This window comes from Engystomops pustulosus, chromosome 5, assembly GCF_040894005.1.
Source record: "Engystomops pustulosus chromosome 5, aEngPut4.maternal, whole genome shotgun sequence".
Lineage (NCBI taxonomy): Eukaryota > Metazoa > Chordata > Amphibia > Anura > Leptodactylidae > Engystomops > Engystomops pustulosus.
Window position 1 is genome coordinate 174,868,136 of NC_092415.1, and position 23,775 is coordinate 174,891,910.

At 42.9% G+C, this 23,775-nt stretch overlaps 1 protein-coding gene across 11 annotated transcripts in view; it reads left to right on the forward strand.

Moving 5' to 3' along the window:
- Positions 1 to 1,018: 1,018 nt before the first annotated feature.
- Positions 1,019 to 23,775, forward strand: part of LOC140133559 (sodium channel protein type 5 subunit alpha-like) — a 286,670-nt gene continuing 263,913 nt past the window's right edge. For 10 of the 11 annotated variants that reach the window (XM_072153872.1, XM_072153881.1, XM_072153869.1 and 7 more), the window contains exon 1: positions 1,019 to 1,681. The gene's annotated coding sequence lies outside the window, so the exon portion shown is untranslated. Of the gene's footprint in view, positions 1,682 to 1,754; positions 1,919 to 23,775 lie in introns of those variants that run through there. The other variant, XM_072153871.1, reaches the window with a different exon arrangement.

Consider the following 23,775-nt stretch of genomic DNA (forward strand, 5'->3'; position numbering starts at 1 on the left):
TGATGTCATCTAAGGTCCTTTACCCATTTACATTTTCAATGTTTACCCCATGTATGTATCTGATTACATGAGATCACAGCATGCTGTTACAGCAGCATTTAGACATTGCAAATGTAACTGGTTAATAGATTTTAGATGACATCCCCCTGGTCACATGACATTAAGTGCTGATTACTGAGAAGAGCCATGGGACATGGGGAGGTGTAGATGGCAGGGTCCATCCAAGCAGTACACGCCCCCTCTTATGCCAGGTAATATAACATAAAATGTATTTATGGGGATGTGGAAACATATTTTGGCTAAAAGAAAGGTCAATTACTAATTAGGACTCCATGGGAACTTGTCACTAGTTATATTTGTGAAAATGTGGTGACAGATTCCTTTCAAATGGAATCTACCATGATAAACCAGGGGAACTTACTCATAGATCCAGGCACCGTGACTGTGGAAATCTTCTTATATTTGACATCCATGGCTTACTTCCTTCTAAAATCTTCTTGCTGATGACATCACAGAGAGGCTTATGAAGAACTACTCTAGTCCCTCTGTTATCTGACTTTACAGGCTGTTACACTGTCTCGCCCTTACCCCCCTATTTTCTAAACACTGACCATACAACAGGAAGTGTTAAGTTAGCCAGTGGAGGTTGAGACCTCCTGTAAAGCCAGATCACAGAGGGGCAAGCGTAGCCCTTCAGGCTCCTTAACATAATTTTAAACAAGATTTTAGAAGTAAGGAGGCCATGGATAATAAATATAAGAAAATTACCACAGTTCTAGTGCCTGGATCTATAAGTAAGTGTCCCTGGGTTATCATGCTAGAATTTGATGGTAGATTTCCTTTAAAGTATCAAAAAAGGACCCAAAGTATCACTTATTTCTTGGATATTTGTTTCCAGTTTGTCCAGTGAACACTAGGTGGCGACATAACTCCAGCCTACAGATGACTTCTCAATGAGTTGCTGTGGGAGGTTCAGAGTAGGGAGTGACTGCTGCTCCAGGAGAATCTTCCATCCTGACATCTTTCTGGAGAGGAGTCCCCTGCTGTCCCTATTATAGTGATTACATGGTAAAGCTCACACCTGCTCTGGGGATGTGTTGTCAGGTGTGGAGGAGCTGCTGCTTTCTGGATGACAGTAAAACACTTTGGTGCCAGCATTAGCTGCAGTGCACAGGCTGAAGACAACACAGCAAGAGTTTTGCAGGACTTGTGGCTGATGTAAAGTTTCTTCTTAATGTGTTTCTGGAGACTGGATTGGAGTCATGAAGAGTCATGAAGAGTCCACCATGGATTTTGGATGTTGGGTTTATGGTGTTGGATTATTGAGCACTTCTATATTATTATACTACTTCTTCTTCTGTAGGGTTGCAAGAAGCTATTACTAACCAGGTGTTGAATTAACTGTAGCAGGAAATTGGGTGTAAAGACTTTATGGTGGTTGACCCTTCCTCAGATTCATTGTTCAGGACTCCCAGGTTTGGAGGGAACATGGAAACCCATCAAAAACTTGGATGACCAATTGTTGGTGGCTGATAAGAGAGAGACCTCCCAGCTCTGTAAGTGTTGAAGGCAGCTGCTGCCTGGCTCATTCTTAGGGAGTGGTTACCTTGAGACCAGTCCTGAGCTGCTGATCAGAGATCACACATCCTTGGAGGGATTGCAGTCACACAAGCCTCAGCAGGTAATTCATGTTCTTCTTTTATTCCCCCCTTTGGACCAACCAAAAGCCTCCCACATCTTTATAGATCAGCAGCTGGGAAGGGGGTGGGGGGTGGACTCCCCCTTTAATTTTTGTGCCTCCCACAAAAGCAACATGAGCTTGGTCTTTAATTGGACTAAACACCAGGGCTACATCAGAGCAGTTTGTGGACTTTATCTACACATCTAGACAATTCTATAGACCCACTGGACAAGCATTGTAAGTATCTGAACCTGTTATATGCTTCTAGACTAGGACAGCATTGACTTCTGGAGTCACCAGCTCCTTATTCTATACAAATCCCCTTGACCTACAAGCCTGAGTACACTTACTCATACTCAGATCTTGTATACCTGTCAGAGTTGGAGCAAAAGACAATTCATAGATAGGAGATTTATAACATGCATCTGGAAGACATCCCAGACTGTGTGACAGAGTAAAATATGAGCAGAGGACCTTGTCTAACATCAGCTGTAACCTTACATGGAGAATTCTATTCCATAGCATAGCTTTTATTTTTTTTTTTGCTCCCTCCACCATAATTACTATTCTATTAGATTACAAGGGATGGGTGTAAAAGAGCAGCAGAAGTTGTTATCCAGCTGCACAGCATAGAGCTCATCCTGCCATGTGATGATGTAACTGAATTATCCTGCAAGGATTGCTGCTGGATACTCGGGAAGTGCCCTGCGCCCTCCATGGATCCAGCACATCTTGTGTTGGAAAAGTAGCAGTCACTGGGATGTGTCGGTCACTGCTCCTAGGGCATTCATTCTAATCCTATACTGTGCTATTGTATGTGTTGTATTATACTCACAACTGTTATAATATCCTGATAGTTTCATGATAACCCTCCTCATACTATATTATTATACTATTATTATTACTGTGATATATTTTGTTTCACTGGGACGTGTCTGACATTGCTACTAGGGATTTCATTATTATTCTAACATTCCATATTATTATAATATATGTATATTGTTATACTTACTATAAACATCACTGTGGTATATTATTGTACCATTACTATGACATATACTGGTATGTGTTATCTTTGCTATCTATGATATTATTATAATCCTACTACTCTGTTCTATTCCAAGTATATAATATACTATGATTATATTATTCTATCATAACCCTTCTGATATAATACTGTTATTATTACTATGATGACAAAGTCGTACAATCTGATTCACTGGGATGTGTCATTGCTACTAATGACTGTGCTGTATTATTACTACGACTACTAGTATTGCTTGTATAATAAGAATTATTGCTGCTTTTTTACTATTACTTTTGTAATACCTACTATTACATAATTTAATTATTACACTTTTTTATATTGCTTTTACTATGCTATTAGAATAGTAATAGTATAGTAATAGTATGCTACTACTATGCTATAATTATTGCTTTTACTACTAGGACAAGCACTATTATATTATTATTGGACTTTTATTTCTATTTTAATGGTGTTTTTTATTATTATTAGTAGTAGTAGTAGTAGCATTTTATTATCATCATTTTTTATCATTAGTATTTCTTACATTTATGTTATTTTATTATAATATATTATCATATATTATATCATAACAATAGTATTAACATAAAGTTATTATTATCTTACTATAATACTTACTATAATAAGCAATATTACTTATTTAACATCAACGTGAGTGCATTGTGTACCATGACATGGGATTTGTCAGCAATATTAGAAAAGGCCAACGAAAGGTAATACTAATAATAGTAATAATGATGTTTGTATCTTCGCTTTGATGATGGATGGAAGCCTTCGTCCTATGTCAATAGTCAATGCGCTCACTTAAGAAAACACTTAGTGGAGGTGGACAGGACATCATATCAGACCGGATTGTGAAAAGTGCCTATTGATTATTGCTTTGCCATAGAGCAAACTAGAGACTTATCAATAGAGAATCCAGTTTCCTTTCTCCAGTTACCACTTATTAACACAAATAGTGGCAAATTAGGGGTTAATAGCCATGGACGCATGTACACATGGATCAATTGCACCAGAAGTAGCTGCTGAATGTTTGTGATTTAACTCTTTATTAGACCTACAGATAGGAGTCTTAGGAGCCCTGAGTGATATCACTTTAAGGTCTATCAGTGGATAAACTCAGCTCTGCTACATCTTAATATCCAGTGGTGTGAAGTCTGTAGTAATATAAAAATGAGATGTGCTGCTGATCTGCTCACCTGATAGGAGACAGTTATTACATCGTATTATAGGTCAGGGGCATGCTGGGTAATATTAATCAATGTGCGCAACACAGGGGACTAGCTATGATGTGTATTGTGGAAGGTGCTGGTGCTATGTACATGTATAGGGGTGAGAATGGATACAGTCTTACTTTTCATTCCTTTGTGATACAAACTGTAAACAAGGCTGGACGTTCCGTACGATATCTGCGCCCACAAACTAATCGCCTTTGTTATTGAAGAGGGATTTTTTGGTTTGGAACTGGGAAAAAGTGCAGAATAAATCCAGAGATTTGGATGAATTTGCTGGAAGGAGTAAACCAAATGTTTATCCACAGGCCAAGAACAGGTGGATGGAATGTTAATTGTTATCTGTTTCCTCATTTCACAGGCTCCATCAGCTTTATTTAGGATTAATCAACCCTCAGGTCAGGGATTCTCTACCTGACCATTCTCATGGGGCACGTATTAGTATCCCCTCAGGGGGGGCCAAATGTGCTGCGTCCAGACATGGCTATGGCAGGAATGTATTCAACATTTCCATTATAAAAGTTATCATACTGAAACAATGGATTGGAGGGATCATTTGGAAATGTTATTTCCCTTTCGATATTATTTCCATAATCTACTTGCATCTCATTTGTACAGGACTTGGAGCCCGCATCATGGGCTGATTGATTTAAGTAGGTATATATGGTATATATGACCAAAAAGGATCAATGAACCTGCTAGCATCCCTATGGTAAATAGTTTCACACAGATTTTCAACTTTTTTTCCATAGGAAGCAGGGCCGGATTAAAGGAGGGGCTCCTGGGGCTCTAGCCCCGGGGCCCCCACCACTTTCACTTTTTAAGGGGCCCCCACCAGGCTGAGTCGCTGACTGTTTCTGTGTGCGATGCGCTGTGGCCCGTGGCCGCCCGCATCGCACATGGGGTTCTAGGATGGCAGCAGGTTGTAATGGGACGCCAGCGGCGAGTGATGACGTCACGTTGTCGGCGTCCGATCACAACATGCTGCCAAGACAGCAGCCAAGACAGTGCATCCGTGATCTCCCCCAGCGATGGCATCTGTGTCTCACTGACACAGCTGACATCCTAGACCACTATGGCACAGGGTCTGGCAGGATGTATACTACAAGGGATTGGCATGGTTTATATACTACAGGGGACTGGCAGGGTTTATATACTACATGGGGTGGCAGGCTATATACTACAGGGTCTGGCTAGCTATATGCTACAGTGGACTGCCAGGCTATATACTACAGGGGACTGGCAGGGTTTATATACTACATGGGGTGGCAGGCTATATACTACAGGGTCTGGCTAGCTATATGCTACAGTGGACTGCCAGGCTATATACTACAGGGGGCTGGAAGGCTATATACTGCAGGGGGCTGGCAAGCTATACACTTTCAAAAACATTGTTGAAAGGGCCCCCACCAGTTTGCGCCCAGGGGCCCCCACCACCCTTAATCCGGCCCTGATAGGAAGGTCTCAAAGTCATGCGAACCTGGAATTTTAGCAGTACTTAACCCTAAACCATAGACAGGAATCCCCCACAGGAGAAGAGAGCGGTATATCTGTAGCATACTATATATTATTGAAAGTTTTAGTTCGTATAGTACAGGCGGTCCCCTACTTGAGGACACCCGACTTACAGATGAGCCCTAGTTACAGACGGACCCCTCTGCCCACTGTGACCCAGCTGTAAGGTGTCTGTAATGAAGCTTTATTGATAATCCTGGTCCCATTACAGCAAAAAATTTTGAAACTCCAATAGTCACTTAGACAAAAAAAAAAAATTGTTTGGCGCTACAATTATAAAATATACAGTTTCGACTTACATACAAATTCAACTTAAGTACAAACCCTAGGAACCTATCTTCTATGTAGCCCGGGGACTGCCTGTTTATGAACCTACTCAAATTTCTATACTAGGTATATCCCAATGTACAGATGATACTGCCCGATATGCTAAATGACCAATTCAGCTCTGCTATAGTTCTATTTATTTATGTACATAGGAAATGCTGTATAATACCTCTGGGCTTCATCAATTGTGTAGTCCTTTGTTTGTGTAGTGGATTATTTTTGGGGATGTCTGGGAGAATTGGTCATACAGTAGCTGATTTAGACCATAGTTAATTACAATCATCAACTTGTGTTTTCGACCCTTGGCATAACGGTGTAGATTTGTTGATATGTAGTAATAATTAGAGATATTCATTATCATATAAAGTCCAATCTATAGAAAACACATTATACATCAGGAGAAGCTGAGCAGATTGAGTAGATATATACTTTTTGTTAATAAAATTCATGTACACCTGCTCAATAACACACTGCATGTAGATGAGCACTATGTACGTTCTGCTCAGCTCCTCTTGCTCTATAGCATGCTGCCTGCAGATAGGGCACTATGTACGTTCTGCTTAGCTCTCCCTGCTCTATAACATTCTGCATGCAGATAGGAAACTATGTACAATCTGCTCAGCTCCCTCTGCTCTATGACATGCTGCCTGCAGATAGGACACTATGTACAATCTGCTCAGCTCATCCTGCTCTATAACATGCTGCCTGCAGATAGGACACTGTGTACAATCTGCTCAGCTCCACCTGTTCTATAACATGTTACCTGCAGATTGGACAATATGTATAATCTGCTTAGCTCCTCCTGCTCTTTGATATGTTGCCTGCAGATAGAACACTATGTATAATCTGCTCATCTCCTCCTGCTCTATAACATGTTATCTGCAGATTGGACACTATGCACTAAAAGCTGTGGTAGTAAATCATTCTTGATATACATATATAGACCCTTTATAGACCCTTTATAGACAGGCTCAGGTTTTGCCTATATAAAGTATTAGAAACCAAAACCAGGAGTAAATTAAATCAGAAGTAGTATCAGTTCTCTATAGTTCTTCTCCCTTTACGATCAACAAATTATTTGTTTTCAAAATTCTTGCCAAAACCTGATCTTTTGAATCTATTCCAAGACACATCTATCTAAAACTGTTGTAGAAATTCAGTATCTGCTTAATTTGGGAAGATGGACCTTTACCTTATCAGAGGATCTTATAGGTCAGTGATGGCAAACCTTTTAGAGACAGAGTGCCCAAACTTCAACAAAGACCCGCTTATTTATCGCAAAGTGCCAACACAGAAATGTAATTTGTGATTTATACTCCCTTCTCTGTCACAGTTTTCATTGATACCAGCCCCTGAGGACACCAATAAAGCAGGAAATAGTCCCAGGTAGCACTGTCACTTTAAAATAGCTCTGTGCACAGCAAGTCCTGGGCTGTCTGCGACTGCAGGAAGATACCTGGAGTCCTCTCTGGTGATGGCCTGAGTGCCCACAGAAAGGGCTCTGAGTGCCACCTCTGGCACCAGTGCCATAGGTTAGCCATCACTGTTATAGGTGGAGTGAAAATAGCACTATCTGATCTGGACTCTCTTGTAAAGAAATGCAAAAATGTATATTTTTATGGGCAGCATTTATGAAAAATTTTAAATTATAGTTTGGTCTCACTCACATGGTGTTAATTCAAGCTCTTTGATCTCCCAATGGATTAAAAAAAACTAAACTTTGTTCACCCTAAAACCTAATGGTGATCTCTATTTGGTCCAGTTGAATTATATTGCGCCTGTAATATAAAGAAGACATTACAGGCAGTCCCCGGGTTACATACAAGATAGGGTCTGTAGGTTTGTTCTTAAGTTGAGTTTGTATGTAAGTCGGAACTGTATATTTTATCATTGTAATAACAGCTAGAACTTTTTTAGTCTCTGTGACAATTGGAATTTAAAAATGTTTGGTTGTCATTAGAATCAGGATTAACAATAAATCTTCATTACAGACACCTGTAATAACTGTTATAGCTGAAAATTGTAGCCTAGGACTAAAGTACAGTAACTTACCAAAATCCAGTGGTCCGTTTGTAACTAGGGGTTGTATGTAAGTCGAGTGTTCTTAAGTAGGGGACCGCCTGTAGTCAGAAGTTCTAAGATCTTGAGATGTTATGGCCAGGGAACAACATTCACCATTTTAAGACTAATAGTTCTTAGAATTTAGAAGAAATCAACATAAAATTGAGAATCCCCTCCATAAATTACAATACAGACAGTCCCCGGGTTACATACAAGTTAGGGTCTGTAGGTTTGTTCTTAAGTTGAATTTGTATGTAAGTCGGAACTGTATATTTTATCATTGTAATCCCAGCCAGAACTTTTTTGGTCTCTGTGACAATTGGATTTTAAAAATGTTGGGTTGTCATAAGAATCAATATTAACACTAAAGCTTCATTACAGACACCTGTGATAACTGTTACAGCTGATCATTGTAGCCTAGGACTAAAGTACAATAAATTACCAATATCCAGTGGTCCGTTTGTAACTAGGGGTCATATGTAAGTCGAGTGTTCTTAAGTAGGGGACCGCCTGTATATAGTATTGCTGTGAGACTTCTGGACCCTCGAGGTCCAGTTGTATCTACTCCCACCCTTCCCATCTATAGTTACACCAGCCATATTTGTCTTTTATCCCTGGTGTGGAAAATATACAACATGTATCAAGGCAATAAAGAAGATGTTTAATTTGTAGTGCAGGTAAAGAAGAATTCTGTTCTAATTACCGCCTGGGGCAGAATGGTCATTATTTCCCTGGAATCTTAAGTATTCTTCCTTTAATGAGAGCTGACTTAAATTCAGTAATACTGGATTCTGGGACACTGAAAAATAGCCAAATATCCATTGCTGAGTGCTGGAAGAGTTAACGATTCTACAGTATTTCTATATCTTCTCAATGAAAGAGATTCATAAAGCGTGGAACCTGTAGGACCTGCCATACCCATTGGTTGTCTGGATGCCTGGGGTTGTCTATTCACACTCGGTATGGTAGATAGGGATAATTATGTTCCAAGATTAAAAAAAAATAGATAGTCAGCCTTCATATAAACCCCCGTCCCCATAAGTTGCCCCAGATGTTTCAAACTGTTATCCATTGCTTCCTGTCAGACAGGAAGTGATGACATCATCCATACTGTGCATTTGACAGTATATCTAATCCCAAGGAATTGGCCATTCCACCCATCGGTGGGAGAATAAATAGCTCCTTACATGCAAACTCTTAGTGTACATGGCATGTTTGTTTTTTTTTACAGAATCCAGTTGCTCCAGTATAAAATCGGAGGTAAATAAAGGGCTCATGTATTAATATGGCAGCCCAATTATAGCCTTTACATTTCAGAGCTGTAATACTGTTTGTAGAAGGATGTCATGTGGGTTTCTCTCTGGGATTTTAACATTTGAATTTCAAAACTGTACTTCAAGAACTGAATGCATTTTATTTAGTTTTTTTTTTCTTTTATTTGCTACAAGAATTTTACAATTGAAACATGTAAATTTGATGTGGTTCCCCTGTAAATAACACAGTGAAACAGCATGTGGCTGTCAAACTCTCACTCTACGCGCTGAGAAGTATTCTAAAAAACTAAAAATCTCAACAGTTTTTGGATATAAAAAGTACTTCAAAAAATTTGCTCAAATACGCCTAACCTAACTTGTGTGTGTAAATATGAGCTGAGTGACAACATTGACCCACTCATCTTCTACTTCAAGTAGGTGAGGACAGTTTTAAAAATGTTATAGTTTTTATAGTTTTTTTTTTAATTGTTGCACATAGGAACAACATCAAACTAAACATGTGACCCATTGTGGCTTCATTGGCCTCTAAAAGATAAAGTAACTTTCACCTTTTTTGCTCCGAATAGTACAATACTAAAGTAGAAGTTATTCTCTACTTTGAAAAATTTGGTAGGAGATTGCATGCATAGCCCTAACCAGTAGGAAGAAGGATTACCATCTAGTAGAATGGATGTAGGTGGGCGTAGATATTGTGGTCAACTGAACCAACAAATTAGTTAAATGTGGCTTCTGGGATTTGTACCAAAAAAATGGCTGCTTGAATGGAGAAAAATTTGGAAAAAAAACAAGCAATGGACAACCCCTTTAATACACATTTTTATATTTTGAGTAAATTCATATACTTTGGTTGAGAGATACATCCATAGATAGAGGTATCCACATTTTTTTTTACTGCTTTTACATGCAAGACCTGATTTATACTTTCTTGGCAGATTCCTATTACATGGGTAATGACTTGGACAGAATAGAATGTGCCTGAATGAAAGTGATAGTTTTATAGAGTGATCTAGATGTGGCACTTTTCATTGCTTCACTCTTCTGTGTAAGCATGGCCCAACTTACCCTAAGCCAACATTATGTTTCCATGTTAGTTATGAACACAAAGTGTAAAGATGTATTGTAAGATGGGAGCTTAGTTTTCAAATGAGCCCAAAATGACAAAAGTTTGCACAAAGTTAAATATTAGTATTTTTTTTAAATACCTTTTGCCACATTCATATGCTAATACCCAAATCCACTGAAAATCTGCAGTGGCTAATATTCTAGAAATTTCTGAATTGACTAATACAGGCTGTCCCCGGGTTACATACAAGATAGGGACTGTAGGTTTGTTCTTAAGTTGAATTTGTATGCAAGTCGGAACTGTATATTTTATCATTGTAATCCCAGGCAGAACTTTTTTTGGTCTCTGTGACAATTGGATTTTAAAAATGTTGGGTTGTCATAAGAATCAATATTAACACTAAGGCTTCATTACAGACACCAGTGATAACTGTTATAGCTGATCAATGTAGCCTAGGACTAAAGCACAATAAATTACCAATATCCAGAGGTCCGTTTGTAACTAGGGGTCGTATGTAAGTCGAGTGTTCTTAAGTAGGGGACCGCCTGTATTCATAATATCCTAGATAAGGAAAAAAAATCCCTGTGACCAGAGTGGTCTGTCTTTCTCATATAAGGTAAACAAAGTAATTTTGCAGTGTCCTCCTAAAGACCGCTGTTGTCCAGTTGAACTCTCAAGGGGAAATATGGTTCATTAACTGTAACTTACATGTCCCAACTCGGACAACTTGGAAAGAAATGGAGTTTGCAATTGAAAGTTTTTGAATTTTGCCCTAGGTCAAAACCTAAACATAAGTTTTTTGATATATATGTTGACCTCCCACATTCACTGACAGTTCCATTTTTTCTGAGACCAGACAGATCATATGTAAATGGATCCACTACCAAGAAGAACCAGTGACCCCTGTCCAATACGGCCCTACAGTTATGGAACCTAAGAAATATTTTTACAGTTTTTTTATATTTGATATCAGAATAAGGAAACTATGAAAAAAAGTTTGATAATGGATTCACCTGTATAGTCTTATAGTCTTCAAAGACCACCTTTTGAGAAGATTACCCTTAATTTAGAGTATGAGATTTCCTGTGACAACTTTCACTACTATTGTACACTGGTCACCCTGGACTTTAGGAACAACCCTGTAGAAGGCAATTTTTCAATGATACCATCATACTGCAAAGTAAATGTTCAGAAATTCTAATATGACCTTCTAGGGATGAACTTTCCTCCTTGAAGGAGCTGTATAAGATGCTTTACAATGATCTGTTAGTGGTTTGCATTGTGTGTAGTTGTAAAACCTACAGGAAATCCATCATACTTGCTTATGAAGTATTTGACCCTGAGTAGGTCTGGGTCTTCTCACTTTTGAGAACTTTTAGAGTTGAGTAGATCTTTTGTCCAGAACTTTGCTGTGGGCAATTGATGACATGAATTGTTCTTTGGTATGTAGCTTCATAGCCTGAGGCTAAGCTGTAGATTACAGGTCAGGTGTCCATAACCTGGCCTCTACATGTCTCTCCATTGTACTGATATCACTGGACTCCTGGACGTGTTCTCACAGGTTTTAGTGGACTTGAGTGGATTGCTCCTTAAGTGATTGTTGCAACATGAAAAAAAACAACAATTATTATCCACGTTTTGTAAACCACTACTAAATTCTTGAATGTTCGAAGAAAGGGTTCCAGCCGGCCAAAATGTGCTGCACACTTCCCCTATTTGCTGCCTGTTTGTGCACTCGGTTGACCCACAATTGTCCTTTATGTGTGATACTAATTTGACCTGTATTCAATTATATTTTTTATTACAGCATTATATATGGAAAAATTAACAGGGGTACATTTACTAAGGGTCCGATTTGCGTTCTTCCACCGGGTTTTCCAAAATTTTAGTTTTGCGCCAAATTCCCCCAGGTTTTTGGTGCACACAATCGGATTGTGTTGCATTGGCGCTGGCTTGCATGCGACGAAAAACGGGGGGCGTGGCTGTGGGAAAACCCGATGGATTCGGAAAAATGCGCTATTTAAAAAAAAAAGTGTCGCTTGACACACACTTACATGCACCATGAATAGGATGGTGAACTCCGGCGGACCTCGGCGCTGCAGCGACACCTGGTGGACATCGGGCACACAACCTTAGTGAATTGCCGGAAGACCCGAATCCTCGTCGGAGAATGCGCCGCTGGATCGTGACAGGACCGAGTAAATAAATGAGCCCCCCATGTTCTCATTACTTCTGGTCCTATAGGGACTAGAAGATCAGGGGACCACATCATGCTGCACTGGAATCACAGAATGAGGATGAAGATGCAGTTAAGGCTTCCTGATTCTTGCTAATTTTTAAAAAATGCTCAGAAGGCTCTTTACTCTTTAATTTTGTTCATATTAAATTAATAAAAATAGTATAGATATCCTTGTTTTTTTTTTTTTATAGCTTTACATCACACATACTGTATGGTGTTATAATTACTTTGCCGAGTCAGCAGAACTCTCAAAACTTGCATTGCTTCCAGTAGAAGAATTAATGTTACATATTGTACATTCCGGAGCACAGATTGGCATCTTAGACCTTCACACGACTTCTCACCATAATTATCTAATTATCTTATCATTTTTTATTTCTATACGATTATTGCTAACATGCATTTACAACATCTGCTTGCGTTTTAATTTAATTTGGTGCAAAGTTTATTCTTAGTCTTTGCTGTTAACTTCTACTAATCCAAAAATGTGTGTGGAACATTGGTACAGGTGGGCTAAGAAGTTGCGGCAAGGGGTGCTGAACCCCCAACCATGTGTTCTTGTATGTATGTGGGGGGGAGAGTAGAATGTTGGTTGAATATTATGTACGATAATATATAAATAGATACAGTTTATTGCATATATTTAGCCTCTATAGGGCTCTGAAGTATCTATAAATCCATCTTCCATAGCTGTAAATATGGAACACTGAGGAAGGTTGGGTTAGCCATGTATAGAATTAAACTAGATAGACACGTTAAAGAGGTAGGCTTTGATGTGCAATCTTCTACAAAGGGTATAACCAGCGCAGGGACAGAAGTGTTAAGTTCCTGCAGCCTGGCAGGTGGAATGTGGCGTGCCATAGGGCTCTTGGCATTTCCGCTTATTTCCCAGTCAGGGAAGGAAAGGCTGCGTTCTTGCGTGTCACACGTCTTGACGACAGCTGCCACTTGTTGCCGTACCAGGGCCTTGTGCACGAGCTCCAGGAATCAATCAGTGCAGGGCTGCGAGGCTCGGGAGGTTGGGTTGCTTGCTGACTTGTTGTCTCATGTTAATGTTGTTGTCGCGGTTTTCACATTGTTCTGCTTCCTATGACCCCACGGCAGCAGCTGTTAATACTATTCGTCACACTGTCAAACAAAAAGCTGTGGAAAAAAAATGAAAAGTTATATGTTCTAATTCAGGGGGAGATGAATGCAAGAGACTTTCCACATCAAAAGTACATCGTGAGGCGGCAGCCTATAGACATCTATCATGGACAAAGCCGAAAATCCTAGCAATCATGGGACAGTCTGTGATCCATTGGGATAGTGTGGGAAGGCAATCCTAGGCACCTTTAGATTGTAGGGATCTCCAAGGACTGTCCTTGTTAGGACAGGAGCTATTCTGGGGAGCAGGGACAGAGCAGCTTTAGGGATACCTGGATGCAGTGCCTTCATCTTCTCCTGGTCTGGGACCCCCTTCTGTTGACGGTAGCCGCTCCATATTCCTGCACGATTTCCGTGGCTCCTGACTCCTTGTCATGGGTGAGATCTTTCTGGTTTATTATGTTTTGATCTGAGATCTATCCATTGTGTATTGATGTAGAATTGTCTGCTTTATTACTGCTCTCCATTTCTTCTGGTGTTATGAGATGGAGTGTGGCTCTGGTCAGAAGTACTTTATGACCTTTTATTGAATATATTAAAAGTTATGTTTTAATAAGCTTTAGTTCACCCTTCCTATACACGTTGGGATAGTGTAGAGCAGCGATGGCAAGCCGTGTAGACACCAAGTGCCCAAACGACAAACTGAAAACCAAGTTTTTTCCGCAAAGTGCCAATGCGACAATTTAAGCAGTAACCTATTACTTCCTGCTCTGTCATAGGTTTAAATTGTAAAGGCACCTGAGGACAGCCAATACAGGGGAATAAGTTTCAGATTAGTTTCCAGGGTCCTGGGTTGCCTGGGACTGTCTGGCGAACTCAGATGATGGCACAAGTGCCCATAGAGAAGGCTATGAGTGCCACCTCTGGCACCCGTTCGCCACCACTGGTGTAGAATATATTTTCATAGAAGTCTTCATTGTGCTGTTCTTCTATTATCCCTCCCATAAATTTATAAAATCATTGACAGCAAGGTATCGCCATTGCCCTTGTCAATAAAGATGCCCCCTCGCAGTCAGACATGTTCAACACCGGTCAGGCTGTGTCATAATGTGCATTTTGTCCAAGCACCTCATGATGTAGATTTATGCTGAATGTGAAATGTTTAGCTTCTATGAATCATGAATGTCATATTACCAGCATAGGGTTTCAAATGTAAAGGAAAATCTAAATTTTACACCCCCCTAGTGGGCAGTACCATGCACCAATGGGCAGGCCCAGCATAGACAAAGGCAGAAGGCAGAAATTTGGGGAGCGATTTTACTGTTGGAGGAGGCAGATTTAAGCTGGGACACCTGCAATGAACCGCAATGCACAGTGTTTGTATCAGTATGGTTCATTGTGCCTGTTCTTGATGACAGGTTCCCTTTAAGGGGTGATTTAATACCAACAGACTTGCTTTAGGTACTTCCTGTATACAGTTGAATTTGTATGTAAGTCGGAACTGTATATTTTACAATTGTAACCCCAGACAGATTATTTTTGGTCTCTGTGACAATTGGATTTTAAAAATCTTGGATTGTCAAAAGAACCAGGATTAACAATAAAGCTTCATTACAGACACCTGTGATAACTGTTATAGCTGATTATTATAGCCTAGGACTAAAGTACGATAACTTACCAATTACAAGGGGTCCGTTTGTAACTATGGGTCGTATGTAAGTCAGGTGTTCTTATGTAGGGGACTGCCTGTATAAGACAAAGGGCTCACATTTGAGAACTATTCTGTTTTGATTGGGTTTATAGGGGGAGATTTATCAGTTGCCCATGGCAACCAATCAGAGCTCGCCTTTGACTTTCCTACTGCTGTTTATAAAAAGAAAACTGAGCTCTGATTGGTTTCCATGGGCAACCAGAACAGTTTTACCTCAGATACTGTACTTCTGCTAAATCTCCCCCATAGACACTTGTTTTTAATTGTATTATATCCTTAGGGTACTGTCACACAGTGGGGCACATTTACTTAGGGTCTGAACACCGCATTTTCTTTTCCCGACTTTTTACCATTTTGCCCGAAATTGCCCCGGGTTTTTCTGGCGCACCCGATTGGATTGTGGCCCATCACCGCTGGCTTGCATGCGACACAAGTCGGGGTCGTAGCCGTCGGACAACCCAACTGATTCGGACAAAACGCAGAATTTAAAAACTAAATTGTGTCGCAAGATCAGCACTCACATGCACCGGGAAGAAGAAGGTGAACTCCGGCGGACCTCAGCGGGGAAACGACAGATGCAGGAAATCGGGAGCATGATCTTAGTGAATCGCGGCAGCTCCGAAACCTTGTCGGACAGCGCCAAGCGGGGATCGCGCCAGGACGGGTAAGTAAATGTGCCCCAGTGTGTTCTTGGACAGTTTTTAAATGGATTAAAAAGGGATGCGTTTTCAGTCTGTTTAAGAACGGACCAAGAACGCACCATGTGACAGAACACTGTGGGCAGATTCATCAGAAGAGTCTGAGAGTAGAACTGGTCTAGTTTCCCATGGCAACCAATCAGAGCTCAGCTTTAAATTTCCCACAGCTGTTTATAAAATGAAAGCTGAGCTCTGATTGGCTTCCTTGGGCAACTAGAACACTTTTACCTCAGACATTCCTGATAAATCTCCCCCTATATGTTTATAAATGGAATCATCTGCCAGCCTGTTCTGTTATAAGCACTGATTGACCCCATATAAGGTGTAATATACAGATACACCCCCTGTTTACTATCTGCATATGTTTAGTAGTGGGATAGCTGTACTGATGGCGGGAGTGGAGTATTATATCATTACAGCGCTCACATCCTAGGTTACAGAATATTGAAGATCCCGGCACTTCTGCTGCTCCTTTCATTAACTCAGCAAACAAATTATAAACAACTGCTATAAAAAGAACACAGGTTAATCAAACACCAACACGGGCCCGAGGGGGAAGGGATTATACACAGGAGGGACACCAGGGAGTTATCACAACACAATTGCCATACCTGTGTTTTAAGCCGATGCAAACAGCAAGACATGAATATAATACTTCTAAGTCATTTTTATTATATATTATTATATAGAAACAATTATTTCTATTAAGAGAGGTGTTTGTTTAGCTTTAACTCCATTTTTTACCTTTTTATTGACTTGAGGATGTAGCTGATAAGAGTGAGCATACTTGTCCGGAGGTTTAAAATCATGGCACCTTTCTTCACATAACCATGTTTGTGCTGGTATTACAGCTCAGCTGTGTAGAGATATATGGATTACCACTCACTACCCATGATCACGTGTGGTGCTGTTTTTAGAAGAAAGCATCCATATTGTTCAACCCTCAGACATGTCAGCAAAATTGACCATATAAGGTGTGCGGTAGCAGTCTGACCATACCAGTGTTTGTGCTGTTAGTAGCAGCAGGACTGTGATAAATAGATTTATATTTCAGGATTGTAGTTGGACTTTGTACACTGGGGAATGTCCTCACACTGCTGTGCTCTTAGCTTTCTGCGTTAAACTGTTCAGCAGCCCCGCCTCTGTGCTCTGATTGACTTTTGTAGTATTCAACCAGCAGATCAGTGCTAAGAGCACAGCAGTGTGAGGACAATTCTCCAGTGTACTTGTAGAAGTAGAATCCCTGTCGGAGATACAAATCTCTTACAGTTTAGTATTTTTACATGATATCACAGCACCCCAGGGTTCCTACTTAACAGTCTTCATTTTGTCTTCAGCATGGCTTAGGCCTCATGCACACTGATGTATGCCCAACCGGCTGTGGCCAGGCAGTCATACGTCAGCCACGAAGTGGAGGAGGAGGGATGACCCCTCCCCTCTCCATAGCGATCCATGGCGCATGGCGCATAACACGGGGAAAGATAAGACATGTCCTATTTTTTCACGGTGTACGGAGCGGTACGGTTGCTCCGTGCGGCCATTGCCGTCTATGGGAGAAGTACATATGGCAACAAGCTTGCATGAATAGTGCAGATGATAATAGTCAACATATATGAATTCCAATTGTGAATGGGCAGGTGACACAGACAGTGGGCCCTAATGCTAAACCCAATTTTTAGGTATCCCTTTCTATTGCCTGGCTCATCCTGTATATTGGGTAGACAACTAGAAGACGTTCCGCACGTCAAAGTGCAAAACACAAAGAGGAAGATAAGACAAACACTGAAGAAATAATCTCCAGAACCAGGTCACAACAAAGAGGACAAATGTAGTACAAAATTGCAACACAGAAAAAAAGAGTCTGAATACAGGCCAGTCAGGATACCAGAATACAGGTCAGAATACAGAAACACTATGTCAGCATACCAGGAGCTTACCAAAAGATATAATAAAGCAAGCACAGAGCACCGACCAGGAAGAGCTTATAACAAAATCATGGCCCATGTCTGGAAGGTCATTAGAGAGGAAACCTGTCAATCACTGCAGGTTAACAACTGAAAAACCAGATGATAGCTGCAGGAGACGGCACGGGTGTAGTGCAGAAACAATCAAGGCAGCCAGCAAACATAAAGCAGTGTTCACACAGCAATGTCAGAGTGAAACACAATGACACAATCATTGCATCCTCAGAGCGAGGATAGTACCAGCATGGATGTTACAATATGTTTTTGTGTCCTTTTTTGCTCAGTTTCTCTTCCTTATACAAGCAGTTTGTGTAAATCAGCTTGACGCTGCACTGTTGAGTCTGGTCTTTCCGTCTTCTTCTTCTTCTCAACCTCTCCTTTTCTCCGCCAAACCTATATTGCCTTCTATTAAAAAAGACTCACACACCCTGCTTGGATTAAATTGGCCACAGCAGCCTTTTATTAACAATACAACAATAAACACAGTCAAACTGCTGAATAATTTAACATTCCCCCCCCTTCTAATCAAAGAGGAAGTGAGGTCCTTGGAGTTAACAAAATTGAGTAACCGCCATTCTGCACCCCTACTTTTCTTTACCCCAAACCGCCACCTCCGATTCAAGGGCACCAAGAGTGCAGTAATGGCCGTCTCTACTCCTTTTTCCACTCCCCGGGACACCACCCAGCGGGAGCCCAAACCGCCATCCCCCAGGCGGCCCACCAAATTAAATAGATGAATCCTATCCACCAGCTCTCTTTTTTACCCCTTCACTCCACCAACTCCAAGGACCTTGCTCCTCCCTCCCCGCCCCCTTAGCTGCTATGACAAAATATTTTTTGTCACCCTCCCTCATTAGAAAATAGGGTGGGTGGGTGGGACCTATTTTCTCTGTAAAAGATGTCTGACTGACTTTCCCTAACGGTCCCTGCTAACACGCCCCCTAGCAACTCCCGCTCTTTACTGTTATGCCCCTTGACTACTAGCCCTCCCACCAGGCTGCGTCATGGCGACCTCCCCTCACTTCGGCGGTCCGGCCTCTTCTTGACGCTGCACTGTTGAGTCTGGTCTTTCCGTCTTCTTCTTCTTCTCAACCTCTCCTTTTCTCCGCCAAACCTATATTGCCTTCTATTAAAAAAGACTCACACACCCTGCTTGGATTAAATTGGCCACAGCAGCCTTTTATTAACAATACAACAATAAACACAGTCAAACTGCTGAATAATTTAACATTCCCCCCCCTTCTAATCAAAGAGGAAGTGAGGTCCTTGGAGTTAACAAAATTGAGTAACCGCCATTCTGCACCCCTACTTTTCTTTACCCCAAACCGCCACCTCCGATTCAAGGGCACCAAGAGTGCAGTAATGGCCGTCTCTACTCCTTTTTCCACTCCCCGGGACACCACCCAGCGGGAGCCCAAACCGCCATCCCCCAGGCGGCCCACCAAATTAAATAGATGAATCCTATCCACCAGCTCTCTTTTTTACCCCTTCACTCCACCAACTCCAAGGACCTTGCTCCTCCCTCCCCGCCACAGCACGCATGTCTTGACCACCTCAAACATGCGCGCCCCCCACCAACCTCCATGCCCTCTCCAGACCACCCTGTATGCCAAGGGCCCACAAATCCATACCCACTGCATTAAGATGCACACCATCTCCCAGCCAGTATTCGCCTCTTCCTTCTTCCAATTCATGGTGCCTCACCACTATCCCACCATTTCTGGCCACAAAACCGCCTACTGCCCGATTCAACTTAACCCGAGCTCTATTCAGCCGCCCCACCGACCGAGCATGCCTCCAATTCCTCCTACGTACCACATCCGACCAACCCACCACCAATGATGGGTACAACACCCTCATCTTTAACAAATCGTGTTTTATGTCACGAATTAATTCCCTTACCGGCCGGGCTCCTAAGTCATTGCCCCCAATATGAAACATTGCTACTTCAGGGACTTTATCCAACACCACGCACCTCTGAAATTCCTCTAAAACCTGTCCCCATTTCATCCCCCTGTAACCTAGCCACCTCACTCTCAACAAATCTCTATTAAAACCCAATTGCCTACCTTCCGGACGCATACTCGCCCGTTGTGCACCCCAGTACACATACGAATGCCCGAAAATCCATGCCATGTAAGGACCTGAACCTGCAATGATAAAGAAAATTAACAACACCCCCCCTAAGCAAAACGTGTTTTTTCCCCAACCACCTGCAATCCACTAATTTCCCGCCACCAAATGCGGTCGAACATATGACCGATATCGCCCCGATTCCCATCTGCCAATCTGCTTTACCATATCCGGCCCTAAACCCCATGCTGCAGCTTCGGTTGCCGCCCCGATCCTAAACGAATGCGGAGCGAAATCTTCACCTCTTAATCCCACCCGCTCGATACATTTACGAAACACAGCCGAAAACTGAAAAACCGATAATGATGACCCGTCCAAATGGGAAAGCAAAGGGCCCGCTCTTTCACCCCTAAAACCCAAAAACCTCGTCAAAACATACAACGGACACATCTGTGATCCCCTAACTTCCCGCAACACCACTCTTTTTCCCCTACCCATCTGATCCGTTTTAGACCTCCGTATCCAAAATTCCACACTCCCTTCCTTGATCAACACATCTTCCCTCAATAACCCTCCAACAGCCTTTCTACTCTTGGCTACCAATTCGCTTATGCGCAATGCCCCAAAGAAAGCCCATGAGAAGGCCAATCTGAACAAACATACTTCTGCTTGTGAAACGCACACCCCCCCCACAATCACCCCCAATTTTTCCAAAAGCCCAAATGACACAGGCCTCCTTCTATCCATCCCCCCTTTTCCTCTCCTAAACCCCCGCACTGCTTGTTTTACTAAAAACTCTTTTGTCACATCTCGCAATCCACGCAGCCGAAAACCAAAACCCACCCCTGCAAGCCATTTGTTCACTCTAGCGACAGACCACCCAGCTACTGCTGCCCTACCCAACCATACCAATAATGCTACTACCTTTTTGTCATCGTCCCCCGTGCCCCCAACCTCCGCCATGAGTTCCTCCCATTGCTGCCACGCCGCCCCATACGCCGACCAAGTGCCTCCAGCCAGGGACCTTTGAATCAAGGCCCCCGCCGTGGTAAGGCTATCTCCCACAGAAATTCTGGACATGGGATCCCCTCTTCTTCCGCACCAGGCGCCAGCTCTCGAAACCGCTCCCACTGTAGGCGAGACAAAGCATCAGCTAACGAGTTATTGACCCCTGGTACATGCACTGCCACTACCCACGCATTCAGGGATAAGCAAGTTAACACCAATCTCCGCAGCAGCCGCACCACTGGTGGCGAAGAAGCCGTAAGGCTGTTAATCGCCCCCACCACTGCTTGATTATCGCAGTGGAACCGCACTTTTTTGTCCTTGAACCGCTTCCCCCATATCTCCACCGCCACCACGATCGGAAAAAGCTCTAAACACGCCAGGTTCCTCACTAGGCCTGTTTTCACCCAGTCCGTTGGCCATTCTGCCGCGCACCATTGCCCCTCACAATAAGCTCCAAACCCCACTGACCCGGCCGCGTCTGTAAACAATTCCCGATCGAAATCGTTCACCGCTCTTTCCATCATTAGAGATCTCCCGTTGTACTTATCCAAAAATTCATGTCACACCCCCAAATCCTCCCTCATGTCCCTTGATAGCCGTATGTAGTGGTGACCTGCTTTCACTCCCGCCGTTGCTCCCGCTAATCTCCTGCAAAACACCCTCCCCATTGGAATAATCCGGCACGCAAAATTCAACTTCCCCAAAAGAGACTGCAATTCCTTAAGTGTAATCTTTTTTAGTCTATGCGCTCTCCCCACCTCCGCTTTCAAAGCCTCCAGCTTATTCCCTGGCAATCTGCACTCCATTTTTTCCGAATCCAAAGTGATTCCTAAGAACACCAAACACGTTGTCGGTCCCTCTGTCTTTTCGTGCGCCAACGGAATACCGAAACTCTCCGCCACCCATTCCGTTGCCGATAGCAGTGACTGACATACCAAGGACCCACCTGGCCCCATGCAAAGGAAATCGTCTAAGTAATGTATAATGGATTCTAACCCTGCCACCTCCCTGACCACCCATTCAAGAAATGAGCTAAAGGCTTCAAAGTATGCGCACGACAAAGAACAACCCATGGGAAGGCACCTATCCACATAATACGCCCCTTCCCAAAAACAACCCAGCAGCCGCAAACTCTCTGGATGGACTGGCAACAAGCGAAACGCCGCTTCGATGTCTGTTTTTGCCATTAACGCCCCAACCCCATACTCCCTTACCCATTCAACTGCTCTGTCAAACGAAGTATAAGCCACCGAGCACAACTCCGGTGCTATCCCATCGTTCACTGACAATCCTTTTGGGTATGAAAGATGGTGTATGAGGCGAAATTTATTCGCCTCCTTTTTTGGTACCACTCCCAACGGTGATACCACCAAGCCCTGAACCGGAATTTCCCTAAAGGGCCCCGCCATCCTCCCCAACTGGACCTCTTTTCCCAATTTTTCCCGAACTACCCCCGGATGTTCCCGTGCCGATTTTAAATTTTTTAAGGAGAAAGGAACCTCATGTTCTGGAGGCGGAATTTTAAACCCATCCCTAAAACCTTCCCTCAATAACCCTGCCCTCGCCTTATCTGGGTATCTATTTAGAAAGGCCTCCATCTCTTCTAGTTTCACTGGCGTCACCCCCTTGACTATTGTCTCCTGCCTGTCTGCCCTTATTCTTCTTGAAGCATCGCGCTGCCCCATGTGACGATCCCCCGCATGCTGAACATGCATGCCTAAACTTACATCCCGTCCCATACTTGCACTGGCCGTCGTTGAACTGCCAGCACACCCCTTTTCCTCCGGCCCCACTAGTGCCCTCTTTCTGTTGCCCACTCTGCCCTGACCCCCCGGCCCCGTCTCGAAAGGACTGACCAAATTTTACTGGCGCCATCACGTTTAACCACAACCCGATGTCTTTCTGATCCCACTGAATATTGGGACGTACTGCCTTCCTTTGACGAAAACGCTCGTCATACCGCAACCACGTCTGCCCCCCATACGCCCGATACGCCTCCGCAATCGCATCCAAATAACAAAACATCCCCAACCGCTTCTCCGGGGACTTCTCCTCTATTACGCTTGCCAAAATACAGAACGCTTTCAGCCAATTTTGAAATGTCTGCGGAATCAATCTCCACCTCTTCTTTTCTTCCTCCTCTTTCTTATTCTCATCCTTTTTGGGCTTGTCCAAATTAAACTTCCCCAATGGAAGTAATGAAAATATCTCTACATATTCGTCCTTCCATATTTTTTCTTTTACTTCTTTCTTCACATGTTCCCCTGGTGACCCTTCAAAGCATACATACACTTCCCCTTTTGCTCTGTCATCTATCCGCACCCTTTCATCCTTGTCTTTTTCCGTCTGAACCGAAACCGTCACCCCCGACTCCCTACGCCCCACCTCTCGCCCGCTCCATGGAACCCATGCCGCCACCGGAGATACCCCTGTGCTTCCCCTTTCACACCTCGCCAGTAAGTCCTTCACGCTCCCCATTAATGAACGTAACTCATTCACCATCCCTGTACTAGTCTCCTCACCCCCTGTACTAGCCCCCCTTTCCTCTCCCCCACACTGTACAAACATAGAGCACTCACCATGCTGCATGAGGGCTGTGTCCCCACCAGCGGCCATGTTGGACTCCAGACGCTGCAGACTTCTCTCACTCGTCCCATCTTCTCTCCCCGAGTTGTAGATGCTGCCAGCTCGTCTCCCACAGCTGCCGCATGACGAACAGGATGCTCCCCGCTGTGCCGCCGGATCTGTCCCCAGCCTGTTGCCGGGCGCCTGCCTCCCTGTGACTTCTGACCGCCCGG